The sequence below is a fragment of the Melanerpes formicivorus genome, unplaced genomic scaffold (assembly GCF_026170545.1).
Source record: "Melanerpes formicivorus ecotype bairdi unplaced genomic scaffold, bMelFor1.0.p_v2 SCAF_97, whole genome shotgun sequence".
Taxonomy (NCBI): domain Eukaryota; kingdom Metazoa; phylum Chordata; class Aves; order Piciformes; family Picidae; genus Melanerpes; species Melanerpes formicivorus.
The window spans coordinates 1,101,613-1,115,671 of NW_027142449.1; the positions used below are offsets into that span (position 1 = coordinate 1,101,613).

The following is a 14,059-nucleotide window of genomic DNA, read 5'->3' on the forward strand; positions in this document are numbered from 1 at the left end:
TCAGAAAACCTAAATGTGCTTAGGGCTGGCCCCTAAAGCCAAAATACCTTGGACTCAGGTCCCAGTTAAGACACTGAGAGAAATGACTAGAAGACCTTGTTGCTCTCTACAAGGACCTGAAAGGAGGTTGTAGTGAGGTGGTTGTTGGTCTCTTTCACCCAGCAACAAGTGGCAGGATGTAGTGTGTAGTTTTTGCTTGTAAATACAGCTTCATTTGCTTCTAACTGAGTTGGTCTGGTTCTTGTTAATGCCGGGGGGGGGGGAACTACAACCCACCACAGGATGAGGGAAAATGGCTTCAGGTTGCACCAGGGAGGTTTAGGTTGAATATCAGAAGAAACTTCTTCACTGTAAGGGTTATTAAACATTGGAATAGGTGGAAGAGGTGGAAGAGGTGGTTGAATCCCCATCCATGGAGGTGGTCAGAAGATGCAGAGATGTGGTGCTGAGGGACACAGTTTAGCACCAGACTTGGTAGAATGATCTTAAAGGTCTTTTCCAACTGAAACAAATCTATGGTTCTACAGGGTTCTGCCAGTTTTCTGCTCCACATTGTGCAAACTTGCTGTTTAGCAACACGGAGGCACAAGATGGGCAGGAGGAACACACAAGGAGACCTGTCCTTGGTATGGGTAAATACATGGGCTTGGCTCACTTGCAAACTGTGGTGCCAGTTCTAGGGGGGGAACATGCAAAAATGCAGCCTTGAGCAGAGAGGGATGTGGGTTCACTCTGTCCCTGCCATGAGCTGTGTGGGCTTTTTCTCCTGCAAATAGTTCTGCAGTCTCTAAAAAAAGAACTTAGCCTCTGTGTTCCTGACATTTGAATTTTATAAGGAGTATTTCTGAACTGTGGGGAGGAGATCCAGCTGGATGGGAGGTGAGAATTCAAGTGTGTTCCTATCAACAGTCTGTAGCCAAGCTCTGAGAATTACCTTCCTTTCTGGTTTTGGGGTTTGTTTGGGTTTTTTTTTTTCCCCTCACCTAAACAAACTTACCAACAGGGCTAAAGAAAAGAAATGCAGTTAACATCATGAGAAATTAATGGTCTGAGACAGGCTGTTTTATTGAGCCTGACTGATTTATTAGTTCCACCTAATTGGTAGAATCAGGAATGCTCTGAGATGCTCTGATGTGAACCCAAAAACCCAGATGTCTTTTGCTTTCCATACATAAATAACAGCACACTCTTTCAGCTTGGATGGTTTGTGTCTGAGTCAGGGAAACAGCCACCTGAAAAGCAAGAAACAAGCAGTGTAGAGTCTCCATGAATGAGGTAGAAGAGCAAGTCCCTGCAGCACCTAGATAGTCAACCTGAGTACTCAGTCCTGCCCTCTGGCAGGCAGACTGGCAGACCCCAAATGTTTAGAGATGCAACACATGGATATCAGCTATGAAGAGCCTGATGTGAAGTGACTCTGCAGCCCCTTTCTGCTCCCTATGCATGCACATGATCTACCAAATCACTGCACCACCACAGTTTCTCCTCCCACATTTAAGCCCACCAGAGATACCAGGCCAGCAAAGGTGCTGGTGTGGATGCTCAAGGAAGAGGGCACTGAGGAACTGTAATCAGGTAGCCAGTTTGGGTTTATATCTTGTTGTGTTTCTCTGTTTTTGCAGTGGTCACCATTAAATCAATCTTATGATTTGTAACCACAAGAAGTGTTCTTCAACGATGCCTGGGTGGATTCACAGAATCACAGAAACACTCAGGTTGGAACAGACCCTCAGGATCACCAAGTCCAACCCAGAACCCTACTCTACAAGGCTCACCCCAAAACCATAGCCCCAAGCACCACATCCAAACCACCTTTAAACACATCCAGGGTTGGTAACTCCACCACCTCCCTGGGCAGCACATTCCAATGCCTGACCACTCTTGATGGGAAAAAATGTTTCCTAATGTCCAGTCTAAACCTACCCAGTGGCAACTTGAGACCATTCCCTCTTGCTCTATCACTAATTACCTGTGAGAAGAGACCATCATCAGCCTCTCCTTTCATCCTTCTTTCTTAATGCTTTTGAGGCATTTGATGTGAACAAGCTACAAATTGTGACAATCAGGCTGGGAAACTCCTGAGAAAATGTGCCTGGCCCATTCTGCCAGAATTGCTCAAGAGGAATATCTCTTCTGTGACCCTTCTGAGAGGGGATTTAATAAATGTTTATAAATATCTGAGGGCTGGGGGTCAGGAGGGAAGGGACAGGCTCTGCTCACTTGCACCCTGGGATAGGACAAGGGGCAATGGATATAAACTCCAGCACAGGAGGTTCCACCTCAACATGAGGAGCACCTTCTTCACTGTGAGGGTCACAGAGCACTGGAAGAGGCTGCCCAGAGAGGTTGTGGAGTCTCCTTCTCTGGAGACTTTCAAGCCTCCCCTGGATGTGTTCCTGTGCAACCTGTGCTAGATTCTATGGCCCTGCTCTGGCAGAGGAGTTGGACTCCAGAGGTCCCTTCCAACCCCTACCATCCTGTGATCCTGTGAGCCTGTATCAGGCAAGAAGAAAAGTACATCATCATAATGTGTCTCAGACTGGGACATGTTCTGTTGGAGATCAGGATCAGCTGCATCTTTCTTTACCACAAAGGCAGATAACAGCCTTGTCTATCTTCCCATCTCTCCTTGACCAAACAATGTGGCAGATTCTCAGCCACAGACACATGCATAAAGCAGAAATTAAATCCTAGATCTATGACAAGCCTCCATAGACTCCATAGAGTAGAGTGTGGAGAGGGAGGTGAAACCACCCTGAAATGCCTGATTACAGCAAGCATGGACTGGCTGGCAGAGAGGAAAAGGTGCTGGCACACACCTTGGCATTGGAGAAAAGAGGTACTACATGGATGGCAGGGAAAGGGTGGAAGGGGCTGATGTGAACACACACAGCCAGCTTTAGGGAGACATCTCCTTTATGGTGCTGCAAGGCCTGGTTTTAGCTCCATCACCTCATCCAGCAACAAGGTACCAACAGCTCCTTCCAGCACATCCTGCTGTCACACCCTGCTAAACCACCCCTGAAATCACAGAAGACATTTACTGACAGCCCAAGACAGGATGGTAACACAATGTATGCGTCAGCATTTAGGATCATTACTGTAAAAGGTTACAGAAGGGATTCAGGTTAATGGAGGTAATCTGTGATTATCTGATGCAGCAGATTGCTCTGCCAGTGACTCATTCCCTCTGCCACAAGATATTGTGGGCTGTGGCTGCAAATAGCAAGCAGGATGGAGCCAGCTCCCAGGCTAAGACTGTCCCTGCTGCTTGGAGAAACCCCTGTAAGAGAGGGTGGCCGAGCCCTTGGCAGCCTGTGAAAGCCCAGCAGAGCTCTCCCAAGGGGAGTGGGTCACAGCGGTGTGCTACAGCCACTCACTCAGGGGTGTTACTATAGCTACCAGCTGAAGGACTCCACAAGGAAAGAAAAGAAAAAAATGAGAAAATGAGGAGGAAGAAGATGAAAAAGAGGAAACTTGTCATGAAGCAAGGGCAGAGGGTTCCTCTGGTGAGCTAATGAAGTGCTTCAAAAGCAGCGACTGAAAAATGAGGCTCGAAGGTTGCATGGCGTAAGCGCCAGATGAGGCAAGCAGCTGGCCAGCTCTTGTCTCGCCTCTCCCACCCACCCACCCACCCTGAGAGCTGGCACTGGTAAGCACCATCTTATTACACACCAAACAGCAGCTCTCTGCCAGGGACAGATTAACTGTTTCCTCATTGTTCACCCAGTCCTGTGCTTCCACTTTACTCTCCCCGCAGCCCTGGGGCCAGAATGACAAGGTATTGAACTGGGCCAATGGCTCCCCAGCAGCAGTGGGGAAACAGGCCACAGTGAACAGTGGTAGAGAGCAAAACACAGGTACTGCCATAGTCTTGAAGATGAAGGAAGAAGAAAACATAGAATCATAGAATCATAGAATGGGCTGGGTTGGAAGGGACCTCCAAACGTCATCTAGACCAACCCTCCTGCCATGAGCAGGGACATCCTCCACTAGGTCAGGTTGCTCAGACTGTTGTTGAGCCTGACCTTGAATATCTCCAGGAACGGGGCCCCAGCCACCTCTCTGGACAACCTGTTCAGTGTTCCACCACCCTCATGGTGCAGAACTTGTTCCTAACACCCAATCTAAATCTACTCTTCTCTAGTTTGAAACCATTGCCCCTTGTCCTGTCACTGCAGGCCCTCGTAAACAGTCTCTCTGCAGCCGCCTTGTAGCCCCCTTCAGATACTGGAAAGCTACTCTAAGGTCTCCCTGAAGCCTCCTCTCCTCCAGGCTGAACAACCCCAGCTCCTTCAGCCTGTCCTTGTACCAGAGGTGTTGTAGCTCCCTGATCATTTTTGTGGCCCCCAGAGCAGTTCCACACCATCCACATCTGCCAGTACGAAGACCCTGACTGGTTCAGAACAGTGCTGGGTGCCCAGGGTAGTACGGTGCGCCAAAAGCAGCTGCAGCCAGGGCCAGACACTTCTAACATGTACATGAATCTGAATAATGTCTGATTGCTGCCTGCACGCCTCCTGACAGCCAGCTGTTCCCTCTGCTTGCTGCTATCCTCGCTCGGAGATTAATGTCAGCATCTGGGACGGCTTATTAGTGATTTTGATTCTGAAGCATATACATTTGGCTCATGGTGGGCAAAAGCTAAGCCTTTGAGTAAATAAAATAGTAGGGCAGCCTGTGGAGAATGACAGAGAACAGATCTCTGCAGGGTCTTTACCCTGGCTCTGAAAGCCAATAATGGCAGGAGGTCAGAGAGCAGCGGCTTAATTGTCCGATGAATTAATGGTGACGAACGTCTGTTTCCCCTCTTGTTCAAACTGACATCAGATATTTCAGAGAAAGCAGAAGGGCACTTGGCCACAAAAGGAATGTTTTGATGGCTGAAGTGGAGATTGTTGCCAGTCCCAGCCTGCCAGAGCAGCGCGGGTCAAATGGATTCAGTGTAGGGAACTGCTGCTGACTCCAGCGCAAACCAGAACCTTCTGGGGCCCGTCGAGGAGCCACGGATTGTCCTGCTCACTTTGGAAAGAAAGATTGTTTGCCTCCAGTGAAAAACAAAACACAACAAATCAGATCCAGACCTTTGAATATCACAAGTGTAAGGACAAAAAACAACAAAGTGGAAGAGTGTGAGCTGCGGCATGAAAAACCAGCCGGAGTTGTTTCAAAGCAAACTCAGGAGGAAAAGAGAAACACAAAACAAAACCAACCCAAAAAACCCCAAATAGAACAAGCAAACAAAAAACCCCAACCAAACACACAAAAAACCCAACCAAACAACAACAAAAAAACCCCAAACAAACAAAAAAGTGTCACAAAAAGCAAATTTTTTCCTTACACTTTCCCTCTCCAGCAAAAGTTCCTCCCTCATTGTCTTGTGGAACCTTGGTTTAGCAATGCATCTCGGAGGGGAAAGTGGTGTCATGGGAGGAGCAACAAACCCAGGAAATAGCAGGGGACCAATTTTTATCCATTCAGTGACATTTTGTGAAGCTGGCTAACATTTTTCTATTGAAACAACTTCTCCTGCAGTTAAGGACAGGGTTTACTGACTTAGTTTCCTCTTGTTGCTCAATCTGATCTCAATTCAGCTTTTTGTATGGAGTGCTTGGAACGAGGATTAAAGCTTCCCTTTGTTTTAGAGTGGTTAAGTTCTGAGCTGTTGTGGAATGGACTGAAGGGCACATCTGTTCAGCTGAATGCAGGTGAACCCCTCTGGTGTTTAATTTAAGCTATGAAAACAAGGAAAAAGCACTTTCTGAACTTTGAGTATCAACCTATCAGGCAGTTTCTGAGAGCTCTAAAGTGACTGAATAGAATAGAATAGAATAGGATAGAAAATAGGATAGAAAATAGGATAGGATAGAATAGAATAGAATAGAATAGAATAGAATAGAATAGAATAGAATAGAATAGAATAGAATAGAATAGAATAGAATAGAATAGAATAGAATAGAATAGAATAGAATAGAATAGACCAGGTTGGAAAAGACCTTCAAGATCATCAAGTCCAACCTATCACCCAACACTATCTAATCAACTAAACCATGGCACCAAGTGCCTCATCCAGGCTCCTCTTAAACACCTCCAGGGATGGTGACTCCACCACCTCCCTGGGCAGCTCATTCCAATGGCCAATTACTCTTTCTGGGAAGAACTTTCTCCTCACCTCCAGCCTAAACCTCCCCTGGCACAGCTTGAGACTGTGTCCTCTTGTTCTGGTGCTGGTTGCCTGGGAGAAGAGACCAACTCATTCCCTTCATTATGGTAGAGGATGATACCTTTAACAGCAGTAACATATAACTCTGCCAACAAGAATGTGCAACATTGAATTAGATGACCAAAGTCTGAATCTTCTTCCAGCACTGTATTTCCACAGAGGTCACATCAACCAGAGAACAGACACACTGGTTTTCAAGTAAATCTATGTGCTCAGTCACTAACTGAGATAATTACAACAGTCCCTTTAGTGCTGCTGTCTTTAAGTGTCTGCCAGCGTGTCCCTAACAAACCACCAGGTTCATGTTTTTCTAGCCCAGATGAAAAAGCTCTGATTAGCAGGTCCAAGTCAATTCTAGCTCAGAGGCCAGTGTGCTTACATCCCACATGAATCCACCTTGCTGAGCTCCAATTAACAAGCAAGAAGTTACTGACAAGTCATCACTGAGCAGTATATTTGCTCGCCTCTTGCTTCTGCTGCTCATCAATACCCAAGGGAGGAACACTGCTAAAGAGTCCAACAGAGGGCTGCAAGGATGATGAAGGGACTGGAGCACTGCCCTGTAAGGAGAGGGAGGTTTAGGCTGGAGGTGAGGAAGAAGTTCTTCCCAGAAAGAGAGATTGGCCATTGGAATGTGCTGCCCAGGGAGGTGGTGGAGTCACCATCACTGGAGGTGTTTAAGAAGAGCCTGGATGAGGCACTTAGTGCCATGGTTTAGTTGATTAGATGGTGTTGGGTGATAGGTTTGACTTGATGATCTCAAAGGTCTTTTCCAACCTGGTCTGGTCCATTCTATTCTATTCTATTCTATTCTATTCTATTCTATTCTATTCTATTCTATTCTATTCTATTCTATTCTATTCTACTCTATTCTATTCTATTCTATTCTACTCCTATTCTATTCTATTCTATTCTATTCTATTCTATTCTATTCTATTCTACTCTATTCTATTCTACGCTATTCTACTCTATTCTATTCTATTCTATTCGAGAGGCTGAGAGACCTGGGGCTGGCTCAGGACCAGAGAAGACTGAGAGGGGATTTAATAAATGTTTATAGATATCAGAGGGCTGGGGGTCAAGAGGGAGGGGAGAGGCTCTGCTCACTTGCACCCTGGGATAGGACAAGGGGCAATGGATATAAACTCCAGCACAGAAGGTTCCACCTCAACATGAGGAGGAACTTCTTCACTGTGAGGGTCACAGAGCACTGGAACAGGCTGCCCAGAGAGATTGTGGAGTCTCTTTCTCTAAAGACTTTCAAGACTCCTCTGGATGCTTTTCGGTGTGACCTGTGCTGGATTCTATGGTCCTGCTCTGGCAGGGGGGTTGGACTTGATGATCTCCAGAGGTCCCTTCCAACCCCTAGCATCCTGTGATCCTGTGATCCTTTAAGAGTTAACATGGTCGTAAAAGGCTAAGGGAAGGATCTGGCTCAGTGTTTCCAGTTTGCCTGACATGCTGTAGAGCAGGTCTGGGCATGAGAGTGGTCTGACCTACACGTAGACATGAACCCACCTGGACCCCGCCAGCCAGCCCTGCAGGCCCCAGCTCCTATCAGCTGATCAAAATTAATAGAGGCTTTTGCAGCAAAAAGCTGTAAGCTGCTGCTTCAGAAAGGGCAGTGGTGAGGCTGCAGACCATGCCAGCTGTGACAGTGCTGGTAGTAGTGGGCAGCACAGCACTGCCATGCTAGCAGCACCACCAGGAATCCAGCTGGTCATGCAGAGTGTGACGCTGATAAATGAGATACACACACTGCTTGTGTGGCACACAGAGTCACTCTGGAGCTGAGCAAGCCTACAGCATGACACAATCTCTGCTGCAAGAAACACTTTCTGCTCAGGTGTCTTATAAAATCCCTAGTTTGGGTTGTTATTATTGTGCCTTCCAGGGTACAAGTCCTATGAGGAGAGGCTGAGGGAGCTGGGGTTGTTTAGCCTGGAGAAGAGGAGGCTCAGGGGAGACCTCATTGCTCTCTACAACTACCTAAAGGGAGGTTGTAGCCAGGTGGGGGTTGGTCTCTTCTCCCAGGCAAACAGCAACAGAACAAGAGGACACAGTCTCAAGCTGCACCAGGGGAGGTTTAGGCTGGATGTTAGGAAAAAGTTCTTCCCAGCAAGAGAGATTGGCCATTGGGATGTGCTGCCCAGGGAGGTGGTGGAGTCACCATCACTGGAGGTGTTTAAGAAGAGGCTGGCTGAGGCACTTGGTGCCATGGTTTTGGTGATGGTGTTGGGTGATAGGTTGGACTCAATGATCTCAAAGGTCTGTTCCAACCTGGTGTATTCTGTATTCATACAGGTTTCAAGGCAGAAAAAAAAAAAAAAAATCAGAAATTCAGCTATTGTTTTAGACAGTGTTCTGATTTTGAAACTCATGAGAGCAAAAGCCCAAGTGATCACCCAGAAAATCCAAGCCTCCTCACCTCCTTGACCTCCCCCAGTGACACAGCATGCTCTGCACCATGCAAAGCACCACGGCAGCAAACACTGATCTTCTTCATGCCTAAGCATCTAAGCCCAAGTGGCACATGTGCTATTTCAGCACCTCCTGGGACTGCTCTGGGAGAAAATGTAATTAACATTGTCTTGGTGATGGCTATTTACCACATCCCACTGGGAAAAAGCAATCTGTGCTCATGGAACCTGAACCCAATTAATACTCCCTCTTCCTACCAGTTTCAGGTGTCTCCTAATTTAAAGCTATGTCCACAGACAAAACAGGTCAGTAACTCTTCTCAGTGAGCCAAACAGTATCTTAATCACTTGTGTTTAATAGGAAACAAAGGACTGAGCAGTGATAAAGTTGGCCATTATTGTTTGGAGGCAAAGAAGAGTGACTGGAGGACAATCTGATAACGAGCAGTATTTGCTTCCTGCACAACTTGATATTTATAAACCTTCCCAGTAAGGGGGCAAAAAAGCAAATAAGTTCAGCTGGCTGAAGTTCACAATCCAAACTACACTTCAAAATGACAACAATAACAGGACCCTGTCTGAAAACAGTGCTTTTGGGAAAGACAGGCAGAAACAACTCAAGGCAGGAAGGCTCAAAGTGCAGCCTGCCCCTTGGCCCTGTAGCCCAGGCTCTCCTGCTGCCAGTGGGCATGCACCACACTGCACAGACCCATGCTCAGCCTCTGCCACAGCAACAGGGGACATGGGGTGTCAGGGGCAGAAGGTTTCCACAGGATTCTCCTGGTTGTGTTTTCTACCTGTGATGGAAAGTGCAGATTTAACAGCCACCCTCCAGCTCCAGCAGAGTGGCTCATACACAGGAAGACATGGGATTTACTTTCAAGCTAGTGGATAGACTTTCATCCTCACCACACCAGGAGTTTCAGTTATCTTCCATGCTTTTGTACACTGAATCATCTTGAAAGGCAGGCAGTGATTGCCCTACAGCCTAACTAGTGTCTCAGGAGCAGAGCTAAGAGGGGATTTAATAAATGTTTATAAATATCTGAGGGCTGGGGGTCAAGAGGGAGGGGACAGGCTCTGCTCACTTGCATCCTGTGATGGGACAAGGGGCAATGGATAGAAACTCCAGCACAGGAGGTTCCACCTCAACATGAGGAGCACCTTCTTCACTGTGAGGGTAACAGAGCGCTGGAAGAGGCTGCCCAGAGCGGCTGTGGAGTCTCCTTCTCTGGAGACTTAAGACCCATCTGGATGTGTTCCTGTGCAACCTGTGCTGGTCCTGCTCTGGCAGAGGGTTGGACTTGATGATTTCTGGAGGTCCCTACCAACCCCTAACATCCTGTGAGCCTGTGAAATAGTTCTCAACCGCAACAGCCTTGAGCCCAGCTATGTCAAGCAGCTACAGCTCCAGCTGATTTCATAGGGAGTCACAAATGCCAGCAAGCCCTCAAACAAGCCCCTTGAGAGAGGGAGAGATGAGCATCCTAATTAAGGAGTTCCCTCCACACAACATTAGATGTGCAGATTGTTCCTGGTCTAAGTGTTAGCTTCTAAGGCGTCCTGGTATGGAAGCTGTTCATGGGAGAATGATGTGGGAGAGGTGCTTACAGTGATAGTAAAAATAAGTAGAAATTAGTTGTATTTTCTGAATAAAAAGGCAGTGTTCTCAGTGATTAAAAAAAGGAAATGTTCCTCTCCCAGAAGTAGAGAAGAAAAGACAGGGGGAGAAAAGCAGAAGGTGCATCTACTTTGTTTCATGTTTCCCAGTTCAAGAGAGACAGAGACCTGCTGGAGAGAGTCCAGTGGAGAGCCATGAGGATGCTTAGGGGACTTGAGCATCTCCCCTGTGAAGAGAGACTGAGAGCCCTGGGGCTGTTTAGTCTGGAGAAGAGAAGGCTGAGAGGGATCTGATCAATGTCTATCAATATGTGAGGGGTGGGTGTCAAGTGGAGTGGGCCAAGCTCTTTTGGTTGGCGCACAATAAGACAAAGAACAATGGAGACAAACTTGAACAGAGAAGATTTCAGCTCAACATGAGGAGAAACTTCTTTACAGTGAGAGTGACAGAGCCCTGGAGCAGGCTGCCCAGAGGGGTTGTGGAGTCTCCTTCTCTGGAGACTTTCCAAACCCACCTGGATGCATTCCTGTGCAGACTGCCCTAAGTGATTCTGCTTTGACATGGGGTTTGGACCGGATGATCTCTGGAGGTCCCTTCCAAACTCTAATGTACTGTGATATGGTGATACTGTCAGAGCACCTAAGACCAGTAGGACTGCTAGATGCTAGAGGGGAAAGCACTCGTTATTTTCTATTTATTCCATTGTAAGCATCCCAGCTCTGCAGAGCAAAAGCACAGGGTGCTGTTGGCATGTGCCATGCTCAGGCAGGTGTGGATCCCCTCCACCAATTCCAGACTGTTGGCCACTTGTCAAGCGACCTTCCTACTGCTGGCAGGCGAATGAGCAGCTGAAAGAAGAGTGAAAAGGTCTGCTGAGAAAGAGGCTGACTCTGACCCTTTACCAGACACAGAGAACCCGATGGCGCCAATGTTTGATTACTTCCACTCCTCACAGGACAACTTGTTTAACATTTGCTTTTTTGCACTGCCTGGAGGCCAACAAATTCAGGACCTCTTTGTACAAGGATACACATGAACACAGATCCCATCCCCAAAAGAGTTCCCAGCTCACAGCACAGCAGCCAAAAGCACTCCCTGTGACATCCTGAGCTTGCTGCTGTCGCTGGGGACACCGCCTTTGCTTTCGGGGCTAGGATTTCATCCCCTGTGGCTCCAGAGGGTCACAGTTTTCCCACTCATCCACACAACTGCTTTCTGAAGGAGACTGGCTTTTCAAAGTGGGCTGATATTACTGAAACCCCATTAGAAGTTGCCAGGAAAACTCCAGGACTGTAAATGCACTGTTGCCCAGAGCTGACTGCATTTCAAATAGATTTAATAAAAACGTGAAGATGGAAAGAATATTGAAGAGCAAGGATGACTCAGACCAGTTATTTTCCTTCACTTTCACTCTGACATCTACTGTCTTTCCCTCTCCCCCAGTTCAATCTATCCCTATCATATCAAGCATTAGCTACCAATTTCTGTTGTCCAGGTTAGTCCTCTTTTCGTGTCACACCTCTGGTCGACTACCAGCATCCACCAGCCTTTGATGCCACCTTCTGTCTCTGTCCCATTGCAAGCTGAACTGCCACACCTCCACTTCCTTCCAGCTCTTGAAAGCAACCCTGGGAATAAGGGCCTGGAGCCTGTTGCTCTCACCTTCTTCTCTGCAGGGAAATGCCTCTAGGAGTGGATTGCAAAGTCTTGTTCCCCCTCACCTAGTTGTCTCTTTGTCTGGTCCAGGAACCCTAAATTCTCTTCTGCATCCTTGCACACCTTCAGCAATCAGGACACTCACTACCAGCACAGCAGCCAAGCCAGCCCTTGGGTGTCTAGAACATGTAGGTCTCCCACGAGGGTGAGGCAATATCTCATGTTTCCTGCATGGAGGGTCCAACATCTAGGATACACTAAGTATGGGAGCTTTGGAAACAGTTCCTGGCCTGTACTGAGCAGCTCCTGCAACCAATTATGCCTCAGACCTACCCCTGGCATAGGCCAAATAATGTACTACCAACAAAGGGTGTGCACAGCTGTGTGCTGACACTCAACCCTCCTGCCTTAGCTATACTGAATTCACTGGGATGATGTCCCCACTGATAGACAGAAGAAATCCTTTGTTGGCTGACTTGGTCACAGCCACAATGTCACAGCCATATTCCACCACCAGGGCTTGGCTTTGGCCAGAACCCCCAGCTTCTTGCAGTGAACCCCAACATATCTGGAGGCCTTTCACCTGGTGCTGAGACAGGCATGCAGCCATCCCTGAAGAATAAAATAGAAGGGATGCAGCCTGGCACTTGAAATCACTGACCACAGACCTGTTCAGCCTCCTCAAGAGCTGACACATGAATGCAGCTGAATAGAAGGAATTCCTGGCAATTTGCTCACACACAAAAAAGAGAGTCAGGAATAGGACTTCATTCTTGTCCCAAAATCCAAGAGAGATACCACAGCAGATGTCTTTCATCTACATGACCTTTTCCACTAAGACAAAAGGGAGACAGGATATTAAATCACAGTTCAAGATTTTTATGACTCTTGGCAAGCAGTTATTTATTATGGCTTTGTTTGGTTTGGGACTTTGTTTTTAAGGGCAGGAGTGTTATTTTTTGCACTTTCCACAGAACTACATCTGAAATACCATTTCCATGCCTGAGGCCAGTTTCTTTCGGGGTGATCTGCACAGTTTTGGGGTCACAAGCTGACTCCCCCGCCACCCCCAGCCCACGTTGCTCAAACCAGGGCAGCCACGTGACACGAAGACAGCAATTAATTGTCTCACACAAACCATGGAGGGCCTGGGCAGCACGTGCAGTCACATCAGAGGGACAGCAAATCCTTGACCCCGCAGATCTAGAGCAGGAAACAGGCTCATAGGCTGTGGCACGTCCAGTGCAAGTCCCTCGTGGACTGCAGTGGAGAACACGCAGTGAGAGCAGGGCACAGCACAAGGGATGTGGGAGAAAGCACAGATTTAATGGCATTTGTCCCCTTAATTTGCTTATACCCTTGGCTAGAGGAGAGCTCTCCCCAGGAGGCTCAGTTTACCTTACAGATGACTAAGCAGATGGGAGGACAGGGATGAGACTAGGAAAGATAATCCAGAGGAAAGGGCATTAACCTCAGAGCCAGGGAGGATTAGTTTTAAGTCCTCCTTCCAGCACAGATTTCTCAGATGATTTGAAGCCAAGAGCTAGCCTATGCAAATACCTCACGAAACCAAGGGTTCCAGCTCATGATCACAGATGGGCTCAGGTGATGCAGGTCTGTTCACCCAGCTCTGCCAGGGGCTATTGTCCTTGCAGAGGATAGGATTTAATGGGCTGTGCTCTTCATTCACAGCTGCTGAAACTCCCATTGTCACACCAGGCAACGAACCCTGACTGCAGGTACACATCCTGGCTCGGAATCTCCAGTCCCTTCATCTTGCACTCAGTCAGCTCCTAGCACACAGTGTGAACTGCTAAGCCTCCCTTTGACACTGATAGGTGTAAATACATTAAAGACTGAGAAACCCCAATAGCCACATGGACATTTTCAGGGGAACACTATTGCCTCAGGAACCACCAATCAGCCACAAGCTAAATGTTTCACAGATGCATCAATTCTATTTGCCTTTGAAAAGAAGGACATTTGAAAAGGGTAAAATAGGCTACTTTTAACCTTTGGGTTCCAAACTACTTTTTTAACCCCTTTTAAAATACCAGATTATATCCTCCAGCATCAAATGAAAATTCTGTAATCATTTGTAAGGGTGGCAGAACGCTGGAGCAGGCTGCCCAGAGAGGT

General features: G+C 47.4%; 1 protein-coding gene across 2 annotated transcripts in view; it reads right to left on the bottom strand.

Moving 5' to 3' along the window:
- The window catches only part of GRK5 (G protein-coupled receptor kinase 5), a 251,979-nt gene that overhangs the window by 159,926 nt on the left and 77,994 nt on the right, over positions 1 to 14,059 (bottom strand). The window lies entirely within an intron of this gene.